Source organism: Octodon degus, unplaced genomic scaffold (genome assembly GCF_000260255.1).
Source record: "Octodon degus isolate 3935 unplaced genomic scaffold, OctDeg1.0 scaffold00067, whole genome shotgun sequence".
Lineage (NCBI taxonomy): Eukaryota > Metazoa > Chordata > Mammalia > Rodentia > Octodontidae > Octodon > Octodon degus.
The window spans coordinates 645,058-656,850 of record NW_004524643.1 but is presented as its reverse complement, the minus strand read 5'-3'; positions in this window follow the sequence as shown (position 1 = coordinate 656,850).

Sequence of the window (11,793 nt, the reverse complement as noted above, 5' to 3'; positions counted from 1 at the left end):
TGGATCTTGGCCTTCACGTTCTCAATGGTGTCACTGGGCTCCACTTCCAGGGTGATGGTCTTGCCCGTCAGGGTCTTCACGAAGATTTGCATTTTGACCTATAAATTAATGACAATTACTACTTATATTTCCATTATCTAACAGCATTCTTAAAATATATATTAGGGAGTCCTTTATAATATTCTCAAAATGCCTTAAAAAGTATCTCTGAACTCAGATTTCCACTAGACAAACAAGATTTCAACTTATCCAAAAAAAATCCTGAGTGCTTTATAAATTAGTAAACATTTCTCTTTCCTATGGAGATGTTCCTTTACTTTCCACTACCCTGCATTAATTTGACCAAACCTAAGTCTGACACAAAATTAAAAACCACCCCATCCCACAAGGCTCTGATAAGAGACAAAAACATTCCCTAAATTAATAGTCAATGTTAAGATTTCCACAGGTCACAGAAAACCTCTTCGACCTTACCCCGCTTAAGTGAACCTGATGGACGCTCCATCGGTTAAGCGTCCGTTAGTCTCTGACCGCGCATGCCAGCCTTCGCCGCCGTCGCGCGCCCCTCACCTCCCTCCCCCACCCTCGACGAAAACAAGGCTCACAGTTCAGGAAAGCGCCGGACTGAGTCGTCACCTGGCCCTCCCCTCCCCCACGCTATCCCCTTGAGGCTCATTCAGCTCTAAGAATGCCAAGCTGAACTTCACATTTAAACCCTTCTTCCATTCTTTCCAGACTCCGCAAGAGTCTGGAAAGAATGTCGATAACATACCTGTTACCGAACCGGACAACGCCACAAATTTTCAGCAAAGTCGAGCCGCCAGCACAATACCAACAGCACACCGGCGAATCTGCACCTCACGGACCGCCGCGAGCCGGCAGAACTATTATTTATGCAACGTCTGTTGCGTAACATAACCTCCTACGTAAGCGTCGTCTCCCTGCGCCGCTGAAAGTAGTTCGCTCGGCTCTACCTCTTGCGACTCAGTTAAACTTTTAAACTAAGGCCCAATTCCTCACAGCCGAAGCAGAAGATCCTGAACGATTACATCCCTTCTCCTCCAGACATTCCATATCTTCCTTTATAATAAAACGGAAAAATTACCAGGCGGATGAATCCGAGTTTAAGGATTTTTTTTTTCCTCGAAATCTCTGGAAACTTCCTTGTGGCGCCGGCGCTGATTGGTGAGGCGTGTGAAGGCGAGCCGGGCGCTGAGTGGTGAGAGACTCGGCAGCGCGACTGTTGCTGGGCGGTAACTTAGTGCTGTCTGTCGCTAAGTAACTGAGTGCGCTTGTTTCTGCCCGCCTGAAAGATGAGTATTTCCGGCCGGAGAGAGAGGAGGGGTCTTTCTTTTCTGCCTGAAGTTTCCGCTCTTTCCGTCTTGGGCAAGAAAGTAGCAGGTTGCGCGGTGAGTTCTAGTGACTCGCTGGTACCTATTTACGGGTGCAGAGGAGTTTGGCGTTGCCTCCTGCAACTGGTTTTCACAGGATAAATTGTGAAGCACAATCCCTCTCCCGCGTCTTAAAAACACACTCCTCTGACCGATTTTTACTCTGGGCTGTTTTTACTCTGGGTTACTCTGAACGTAGGGCTTTTATACACTTCTATAGACACAATGATTTAGCTGCTTTGTCCTACTGAACCCTCGTCACAGCCCGAGGACAGTCTAAAAGCCGACTTTGCAGCTGGGCTCTCTGCGGCGATCCGACGCCCTTGCCGAGGCCTCTCTGGAAAGGAGTGGCTCAGGCTCAAAGTGACGCGCAGGTTGGGCTTAGTTCTGACTCCGGCAATACCTGCAAACTTTTTTTTCTCCTTAGTGTTTCTCCAGAATGGTGGGTAAGAAAAGAAATATATAGAGGCAGAAACGCGGTTGAAGAGATAGGAGATTTACCTACGATAGAATACTCAAGTGCTTAGTGTGCAGTGGAGACCAAAGGGCATTAAACAGCTAGGATCCTGCGACTGTTTTCCCTACAACTGGGCGTGGCTACTCCCCTGCAGGAAGATAACTCAGCTACTTGAGTGAGACAGGATGTTTGGATGGGATCATGATTTTAGTGGAGTCATGGGGGTGGAGAGTATGAGTAAATAAACAAAATAATAGCTTTTTTTTCATGATAACTTTATAAATTAGCATATTAAGTTCGATAGATATCACTAAGAAAATATGACTAATTGTTAAATTTTATCATCTGAGCAAAACCTTAATAATTTGTGGATAAACGCCTACTTAACACCTAGATAGCTTTAATAACTAGGTCTGTCGTGTACTGACTTAAGTCCCAAACATCTAAAAGAATTTCTCAAAAAAAAAAAAAAAAATTCAGGGGCTGGTGAGATGGCTCAGTGGTCTAAAGCACCTACTTAGAACAAGTTTAGCAAAGCACTGGGGCTGCTGTTCAATCCCCCAGCACCATATGCCAGCCAGCCCTGCCCGCAGGCGGGCTGAGCTGGCCACACACACACACACACACACACACACACACACAAATAAAATTTTAAAAAAAAGACCCTATTTCAAAAATAAAATTAAAAAAAAATTCACTAAGGTAATTCTGTGGCAGTAAATTTAAACAACTTGGACATAATTTATAAAAATGGTTTTAATTTTTTTTTTTGGCAGAACCAGGGATTGAACTCAGGCCTTTGTGCTTGCCAGGCAAGCGCTTATTCCACTGAGCCATCTCCGCTGCCCCTAAAATGTTTCACACAGGGCTGATTAATTTTTCATTGAATAAAATAATTTTTCATTTTGTTAGCCTAACAGTGTAATGTAATCTTGTTTCACTAACCAGGCTCTCCTGAGTCATGCATGTTGTTCCATAGATTGATTGATTAATGTGGTGACATCACTAGAGGTTCTAGCAGTTGCCAGAACTAAGTCATTGCTTCCTGGTTTATGTTTCCTCAAACTAGGTCATCTGGTAACCTCAACACAGCAAAATGTTTTCAAAAGGAGCATGCTGAGCCATACAATAAATAAGTGCATTTTTTATGTTTATAACAAAATTTTTAGTAATAGCACATTTCTGACAACAAATTCCAAAATGTAACCTGTACCAAGTTAAAGAATTAAGCAATGAAATTTGAGTAAGATTAGGAGGAGGAATTTGGTAGTCAAGCACAGTATTTAACAATGTGCTTGACAAGTGTTTGCTCAAAGAATAAAATGCATTTTTCTCTTTTGTTCAGCTGAAAAAAGTTGTTGAGGATCTTAGGTACTAAAACAAAAAAGAGATAGTGTAATCTCTATAAGCAAATGGTTTGGCTCACTTTGTATCTGAACAACAATCCTATCTGAGCTACACTCTCATCCTTTGAAAGTGAAGAGCTTGGGTAAAGATTTTTGAAAGTTTCTGTAAAAACGCCAGGAATGGTGGATGCCTGTAATACCAGAACTTGGGAAGCTAAAGCAGAAGAATTGCTGTGAGTTTGAGGCCAACCTCGTCTGCATAGTTAGTTCAAGGCCATCCTGACTCAAAACAAGGAAACAAAAATTTCTGGAAAATAGCATGGCGATTCAAGCCCATATCCTAGTACTCTGGGAGGCTGAGGCAGAAAGCTTCCAAATTTGAGCATGGCTAGGCAATTTAGTGACTTAGTGACAACCTGGTCTCAAAACAAATAATGAACATGGAGACTGAGGCAGGAAGAGCTCAAATTCAAGAGCAGCCTAGGCAACTTACTAATTTAGCAAGCCGTGTCTTAAAGAGACAGACAGAGACAGAGAAACAGGGCTAGGGATATATCTCAGTGTAAAAGGCCCTGGGGATAAAACATGGTGAGAAAATTGTGGTTCTGATGAAAGTGCACATTTGTTTGCTTGATATATTATTATGAAGTGATGTTTAAACCAAGGTGTTGGTTTGTACTTTGTACTTTGTCATTTGTATTTCAATTTTGGCTATTTATCCTTTTTTTTTTTTTGGTGGAACGGGGGATTGAACTCAGGCACTTGCACTTGCCAGGCAAGCGCTTATTCTATTGAGCCATCTCCCTGGCCCCTATTTATCTTAATAAGTTATGAAATGCCTAATTTATTTTATGTTGGAAACTTTGATATTTAATGTCCAAGTGAACACAAAACAAAATTCTATATTGTGTTCAAATTTGAACTCAAAACTACAGAAATCAACAGGTGTGTTGATGGTGCGTTCGTATTTAGCCCAGCACTCCTGGAGTCTCTCTGAGGTTGAGGATAACAAATTCAAGCCCAGCCTGGGCAATTTGGTAACTTAGAGTGTCCCAAAATAACATAACCATAATTTTTTAAAAAATTGTAATCCCAGCGCTCCTGAGGTTGAAGCAGGAAGATCGTTGTGAGCTTGGCTATAAAGTGAGGTACATAGTGAGACCCTGTCAAAAAGAAAAAATGAATAAGCAAGTAAATAAATTAAAATTTAAAATTCTAAAGGGGTTAGAAAATACAGTTCAGTGGAAAGACCCCGAGTTCAATCTCTACTACAGCAAAAAAGAGAAAAAACACACAAACCAGAAATCGGGGAGGGGGGGCAGGGAGATGATTCAAGGGCCTGAGTTCAATCCCCAGTTCCACAAAAAAAAAAAAAAAAAGCAATCTGTTATGTGTATGGTGTAATCTAGCATTGTGGGAGGCTCAGAAGGGAAGATCACAAATGATAGCCTAGCCTGAGCAATTAGGAAGACCTTCTCTCAAAATAAGAAATAGAAAAAGGGTTGGGAATGTAGCTCAGTGCAAACATTCTGTCCAGTGGGTGGTAATGCATGCCTGTAATCCCAGCACTCCAGAGACTGCATCAAGATTGCTGTGAGTTTGAGGCCAGCCTGGACTATGTAGTGAGACCTTGTCTCAAACCCAAAACCAACCAAACAAGAAAAACTATTCTGAGTTCAGTCTTGGATGTTGCAAAAAACAAATACATAAATATAAAATTACCTAAATCTGTTCATTTAAAAAGTTACTTGGGCTAAGGATGTAACTTAGTAGTAGAGCACTAGTATAACCTGTGTGAGGACCTGGGTTTGATCACCCCCCAGCACTGCAAATAAATAAAATGTTTTTATTATGAAATACTTCACACATAAAATTTGGTTAAGATGTTTTTGAAAAATTGTCGTGGTTTAATTTCATTTATTATGCTAAATGAAGTGAGACAGAAATTGTATACACAAGGGCGGATGATATTGCTGAGTGGACTAAGCGCTTGCTTAAGTAAGCGCAGGGACCAGAGTTTGATCCTTGGCACTGGCATGTCTCCCCAGTCCCCACCCCTCCACCCCCCCACCCCCAACCCACCCTGTGCACTGAGCCAGCTGATGGAGTCTGGATGCAGTGGCGCACGCCTATACTCCCAGCACTAGGGAGGCGGAAATCAGGAGTATTACTATGAGTCCAAGCTGTGTAGTGAGAGCTTGCTCAAAAAAAAAAAAAAAAAAATTGTATAAACGTTATTCTAGTCCATATAAAATTAAATCATCTTCTCAGGAATGAGGATCAAACCTAGGGGCACTGTATTGCTAAACTACATCATTGCCAGGAATGTAATTTATGCCTGGGAATTGTGAGGTCCAGAGTTTCATTCCTAGTACCCTCAAACAACAAACAAAAAAAACCAATAATTCCCTTAGGCCTTTTTATGTTGAGACAAGGTACTGCCCCCCGCCCCCAGACAGGGTCTTGCTATGAGGTTCATGCTGACCTTGAACTTCCTATGAAGCCTAGGCTGACCTCAAATTTACAGTAATCCTCTTGCCTCAACCTCCCAAGTGCTGGGATTACAAGCAGTCATCACCACATCTGGCTATGTATAGTAGAATGTGTGTGTGTGTGTGTGTGTGTGTGCGCGCGCGCGTGTGTGTAGTAGAAGTTTTAAAAAACAGTAATAGTTTTTACACAATTTTGAATCAAAAAAGAATGTGTTTGTCTTAAGAGACCAGAAAATACTAAAGGCAGGAATAGGAAGAGTGTACAGAAATGCTTATAACAGGTAAAAATAATTACATCTGTGTAGTGCTCAGACTTTTATTTTGTTTCCTTTCTTCCTTCCTTTTTTATGTATTTTATTATAGGGACTAGAGGGTCTCACTACACAGATCAGACTCACAGTGATCCTCCTGTTTTCAGCTTCCCAAGCGCTGGGATTACAGGCACACGCCACCACGCCCAGTCTCAGTAGTGGTCTCAGTGTGTTCCGGGGGCAGGACCCACACACATCCTGTCTAAACAGGAGATTTAGTTCACTGAGCTGTTTGGTTAGCCCAATCTGTCTTTCTGTTTCTTCTTTTGAAACAGGATCTTGTGATATAATTAAGGCTGATCTTGAATTTACAGCACAGTCCAGGTTGGCCTCAAATTGACAGGGACTCTCCTCCCCCAGCCTCCTAAGTGCTGGGATCACAAGTCTTTACCACTATATCTGGCTTTAGCAGTGCATTTCTTATTGATAACAAAATAACTTCCCAATGTAATATAATAATGCCCATTTCATTTTTTGATTATTTATTTATTGAGACTTTGACAGGGTCTCACTATGCAGTTCAAGCTGGCCTTGAGCTTGCTTTATAGCCCAAACTGGTCTTGAACTCACAATGACTCTCCTGCCTCAGCCTCAGGATTGCTAGGATTACAGGTGTGTGCTAACACACCTGGCTTTTTTTTTTTTTTTAATTTTTTGAGACAAGGTCTTAGTATGTAGTTCAGACTGGCCTTGAACGCACTATGTAGCCTAGGTTAGCCTCAAATTTGCTGTGATCCTCCTACCTCAGCCTCCCATGTGCTGAGATTACAGATGTGCACCTCCATGCCTGACTGGTGCCTATTTTATAGATTCTTGGAAAAAACAGATTATTCATCTACCATTTATCCTGCCCCCAGGGCATACTGAGACTGCGATTGAGACTGGGCATGGTAGTGTGCACCTATCATCCCAGCGCTTGAGAGCCTGTAAACAGAATTACTGAGTCTGATCTATGTAGTGAGACCCTGTAGACCCTTGTAGACCCTACCCTAAAATACAGAAAAAAAAATCAGTCTCATCTACCATTTATATGGGTAAAAAGTGATGGGCTTCCTTGATGCCAAAGCACAAACTCTTAATCACTATACTGTCTCCAGCGATTTGTTCTTTCTTCTCCTTCCTTCCTCCCTTCTTCCCTTTTTTTTTTTTTTTTAACCTTCCTTCCCTCTGTTTACCACTCTCTCTTTTTCATTTCTGGGGATTGAAACTCCCAGGGCCTTTGAACTGAGATATATCCCCAGCCTATTTTTAATTTTTTTTTTAATTTTGAGACAGGGTCTCTCTAAATTGCTGAGGCTGGGCTTGTGATTCTCCTACCTCATCCTCCCAGAGTCTCCCAGAGTGCTGGGATTACATGTGTGTGCCACCATGCTTGGCTCATGGAGGTTCTTACAGATAACGCTTGTAATGCATAGTTAAAGCCCTCCATCCTTTTAATGGAGAAAATAAAAGATTTTACTGTAGCTATTTTCCTTGGTGGCCTGTGTTATGGATTATGTGTATTTGTCTCCCCCAAAGCCTCATGAAGTTATGAGACAGACTTCTAGAGTTTGTGATTAACTCATGATTTAGTGCTGGGATTATGGGTGTAAGTGTTGCTGGGATTATGGGTTTAAATGCTGCTGGGATGATAGGTGTGAGTGCTACACCAAGCCTGGAGCAGATAGCTATATACAACATAAGGGAGACTTCTTCTCTGTAGCCATTGCCTCTACTCCCACTCTTACTTTCTGCTCTTTGCTACTGCTATGAACTGTTGTTCTCTGCCATGTACCACTGTGCCTTACAGCCAGCCAAGTATGGAGTGAAACCTCCATTAACTGTGAGCTAAATAAACCTTTCCTTCCTTCATTTTGGGTATTGGGTATTTGTCCCAGTAACAAGAGAAGAGTAACTGAGACAGAACTCAATATAAGCCTCTGTCTAGCTGTTGTATGAGAATCCAACCCAGTTTGTTCAATATCTTGTTAGAATGATTTGGAATAGGGGAAAAATAGTTGGGCAAGTACATGGGCAACAAGCTCTTGGGCAGTCTACTATTTTTTTTTAAATGTTTTATTTGTTTGATACAGGGTCTCACTACGCAGCTCAGACTTGTAGTGATGATCCTCCTATCTCAGCCTCCCCAGTTCTGGGATTAAAGGCATGCATCACCATGCCTGGTTCCAGGGCCAGCACAGTGTTTACGGGGATCCAGGGCCAGCACTGCATTTGGTACTGGGGATCAAATCCAGGTCTCTTCTGCTTACCAGGCAGGTGCTTAGACCACTGAACTATCTCCCCTGCCTGGGCAGTCTACTGTTAAGCTGTGTTTTAAATGCCATCTTTGTTGAAGATTGGACAGCAAAGAGTTCTCTTTTTTTTTTTTTTTTTCTTTTTCTTTTTTGTGGAATCGGGGATTAAACTTGGGCCCTTGCACTTGCCAGGGAAGTTCTTATTTCACTGAGCCATCTCCCTGGCCCAAGAGTTCTCTTGAGGAATCAATCCAAATTCCTCAAGTGTTCAGTTTGTCCTTAGTTGAACTGCATGCAAATATCTCTCACCTAACCAATCATCTGTGTCCTCAACACACAACAAAATTGAACTACTTACTGCCTGTCCCAGAACACGAAAGTAAGTAGGTTTTTTGTTTTGTTTTTTTTTTGTTTTTGACAGGGTCTCACTTACAGTTCAGGTTGGTTCACTTTATAGCCTGGGCTGGTCTTGAACTTGAAATGATACTCCTACCTCACCCTCCCAAATGCTGGGATTACAGTTGTGGGCCAACATGCCCAGCTGTAAGTAGCTTTAGTACTATAAGAGAAATGCTATAATACAGGTTTAAAACAAACAATGGTGGTTTAAGGATATGCTCAGGGCCAGGGAGATGGCTCAGCAGAATAAGTGCTTGCCTGGCAAGCGCAAGGGCCTGAATTCAATCCCCGGTTCCGCAAAAAAAAAAAAAAAAAAAAAAGGATATGCTTAGCCACAGCTAATAGAAATGGGGAGGATGTTTTCACAGACCAGAATTCACCAGGATGCCAATGTAAGGCCTGAGTCTCATGGAAGCACAGTTCTCCTGCAGACTGATAGGCACATAGGTCACCATGGCTTCAGTGAGGGCTCACTGACCTCCTCACCTTAACATTATTGGATTACCTAGCTAGGTAGATGTCATGGTTTGTGTCTATAGTTGTCCGCCCAAAGCTTCATGCAGTCATTGGGGCAGGCTTCTAGAATTTGTGATTAATTCATGATCTACTGCTGGAATTATGAACATGAGTGCTTCCCACCCCCAGATAATCTTCATACCAATGTAAGGAGGGGAGAGGCTTGCTAACTGCCAAAGCTGCTACTCCTCCCTTTGCTCTTTGCTGTTTTCCACCACCACAAGCTGCTGCCCTCTGCCATGCGCCACTCTTCCTTAGAGCCAGCTGAGTATGGACTGAAACCTCTATAAACTGTGAGCTAAATAAAGCCTTCCTTCCTTATTATTTTATTTTATGTATTTGGACAGGGTCTTACTATGCAGCTTGGACTCATAGTGATTGTCCTTTTTCAGCTTCCCCAGTGCTGGGATTATAGCATGCCTTTGGTGGCCAGGGTACACCTGGGGCAGGGCTGGTATGGCATGTGGTACTGGGGATGAAACCTGGGTCCTTGCATTTGCCTAGGCAGGCTCTTAGATTGCTGAGCTATCACCACAGCCCCCTTCCTTAATTTTGGGTGTTGGGTATTTTGTCCCAGTAATGAGATAAAAGTAGCCAAGACAGTAGATGCTGGCTTTTCTGATGCTTCTTCTGTGTTCAAGGCTTTTGGTCCCAAACCAAGCACAGTGGCATCTACAGTGAGCATCTTTCATTGCTGAAGAATTTAGGAACTCACATCACATCACTTGCTACCTGTCACTTTTCTGCTTTCTATGTCTTGTGGCCTAATATGGTCAATGCATGTCTTCCTCTCAGCTTTTTTTTGGACTGGGGATCACACCCAGGGCTGTGTGCATGTTAGGCAAGCACTCTACCACTGACCTGCTGTCTCCCTCCACAGCCTTGTTTCAAATGTTGTTGAGTCAGAGACTCATTGAGTTGCCCCAAAAGCCCTTGAACTTGTGAGCCATCTGCTTCAGCCTCTCAAATGGCTGGGATTATAGGCCCTATGCATAGCCATGGCTTTTAACTTTTTTCTCTTTCTTTCTTTCTTTCTTTCTTTTCTTTTCTTTTCTTTTCTTTTCTTTTTTTTTTTTTTAGAACCAGGGATTGAACTCAGGACCTTACACTTGCCAAGCAATGGCTCTTAACTTTAACTCCCTCCACATTTTTGTCAGTCTCCTTTGGCAACATTCCTTCCATCTCACAGCCACGCCAGGCTCATTTTGGTCCCAAGGCTTGTGCTATTCTCTCTCTCTCTCTCTCTCTCTCTCTCTCTCTCTCTCTCTCTCTCTTTTGCAGAACCAGGAATTGAACTCAGGCCCTTGTACTTGCCAGGCAAGCACTTATTCTACTGAGCTATCTCCCCAGCCCCTACCTCTCTTTGCACTGTATTTTTTTTCCTCACCAGGTGTTACTTCAGGAGTCCTCCACTCAGAGATGCCTTCAGCCACAGAGTATTTTTTGTGCTACACTATTTTTTTTTAATCATTTTCATTGCATTTATCAGTGCCTACAAACTTACACATTTTTCACTTTGGAAATATATGAATTGATTACTGTTACTGTTTAAATCTGCTCCAATCCATGGATAAAAATCTCTGGAAAATGTCATAGTTGCCAATAACAAAAAGGAGCCATCAATGTCAAAACCCTGAAAAGAAAGAAAAAAGGAGTCATGAGGTCATAAAGGGAAGCCCGTACACACAAAATGTCTATAACATAGGCAGGTAGGTGGGTCATCCTTGGAATCCCAGTACATGGGAGGCAGAGGCAGTAGGATCACTGAGCGTAAGGCCAGCCTAGGCTACATAAGTGAGTTTAAGGCTGACCTGAACTACATATGGAGACCCTGTCTCAAAAAAAGAAATTCCTGCATGTACAGGAAATTCCTGCATGTACACTCATAACAGAATTTATCCCAGGAAATTCTGACAAAGCGATGCTTACCTAGCAATGGCTGTCTCCAACAAACTAGTTCCTATAACAAGCTCTTATAACCATCTTTTAAAAATTATAAAACAGGCCAGGGAGCTAGCTCAGAGGCATTAGCACCTACCTGGCAAGCAGAAGGACCCGAGTTCGATCTGTGGCCCCACATGCCATGCAGTCTTGAACGCACCATCTCTCTAAACGTGGGCATCCACTGTGTACCCCATGAACCGGGTGTGGTGGCACATGCCTGTAATCCCAGCACTGGAGGTTGAGCCAGAAGGATCTCTGTGAGTTTAAAACCAGCCCGGGGGCTACAAAAGTGAGCATAAGACCAGCCTGAACTGCACAGTGAGACTGAGACCCTGTGTCAAAATAATAATAATAATAATAACACAGCTTACAAGGACTTCTCCTTGCATTTAAAAGTCTCCATTTTGCTTTAGCTCTTTCAGGTATGCCTGTGATCCATTATAAGCACATGCTCCTGTGCATAGCCATCTCTCTCTCTCTCTCTATTTTTTTTTATCTCTCAACTTTTAACTTCCTCCACATTGCCATCAGCATACATGTACTAGAATGTATTCTGCTATTTTTTTTTTAAAGACTTTCATTTTGTTGTTTTTTGAGACAAGGTCTCACCACATAGTTCAGACTGTCCTTGAATTCATTATGTAACCCAGGGTGGAACTGAATTCATGGTGATCTTCCTGACTCAGCCTCCCATGCCTGGTTT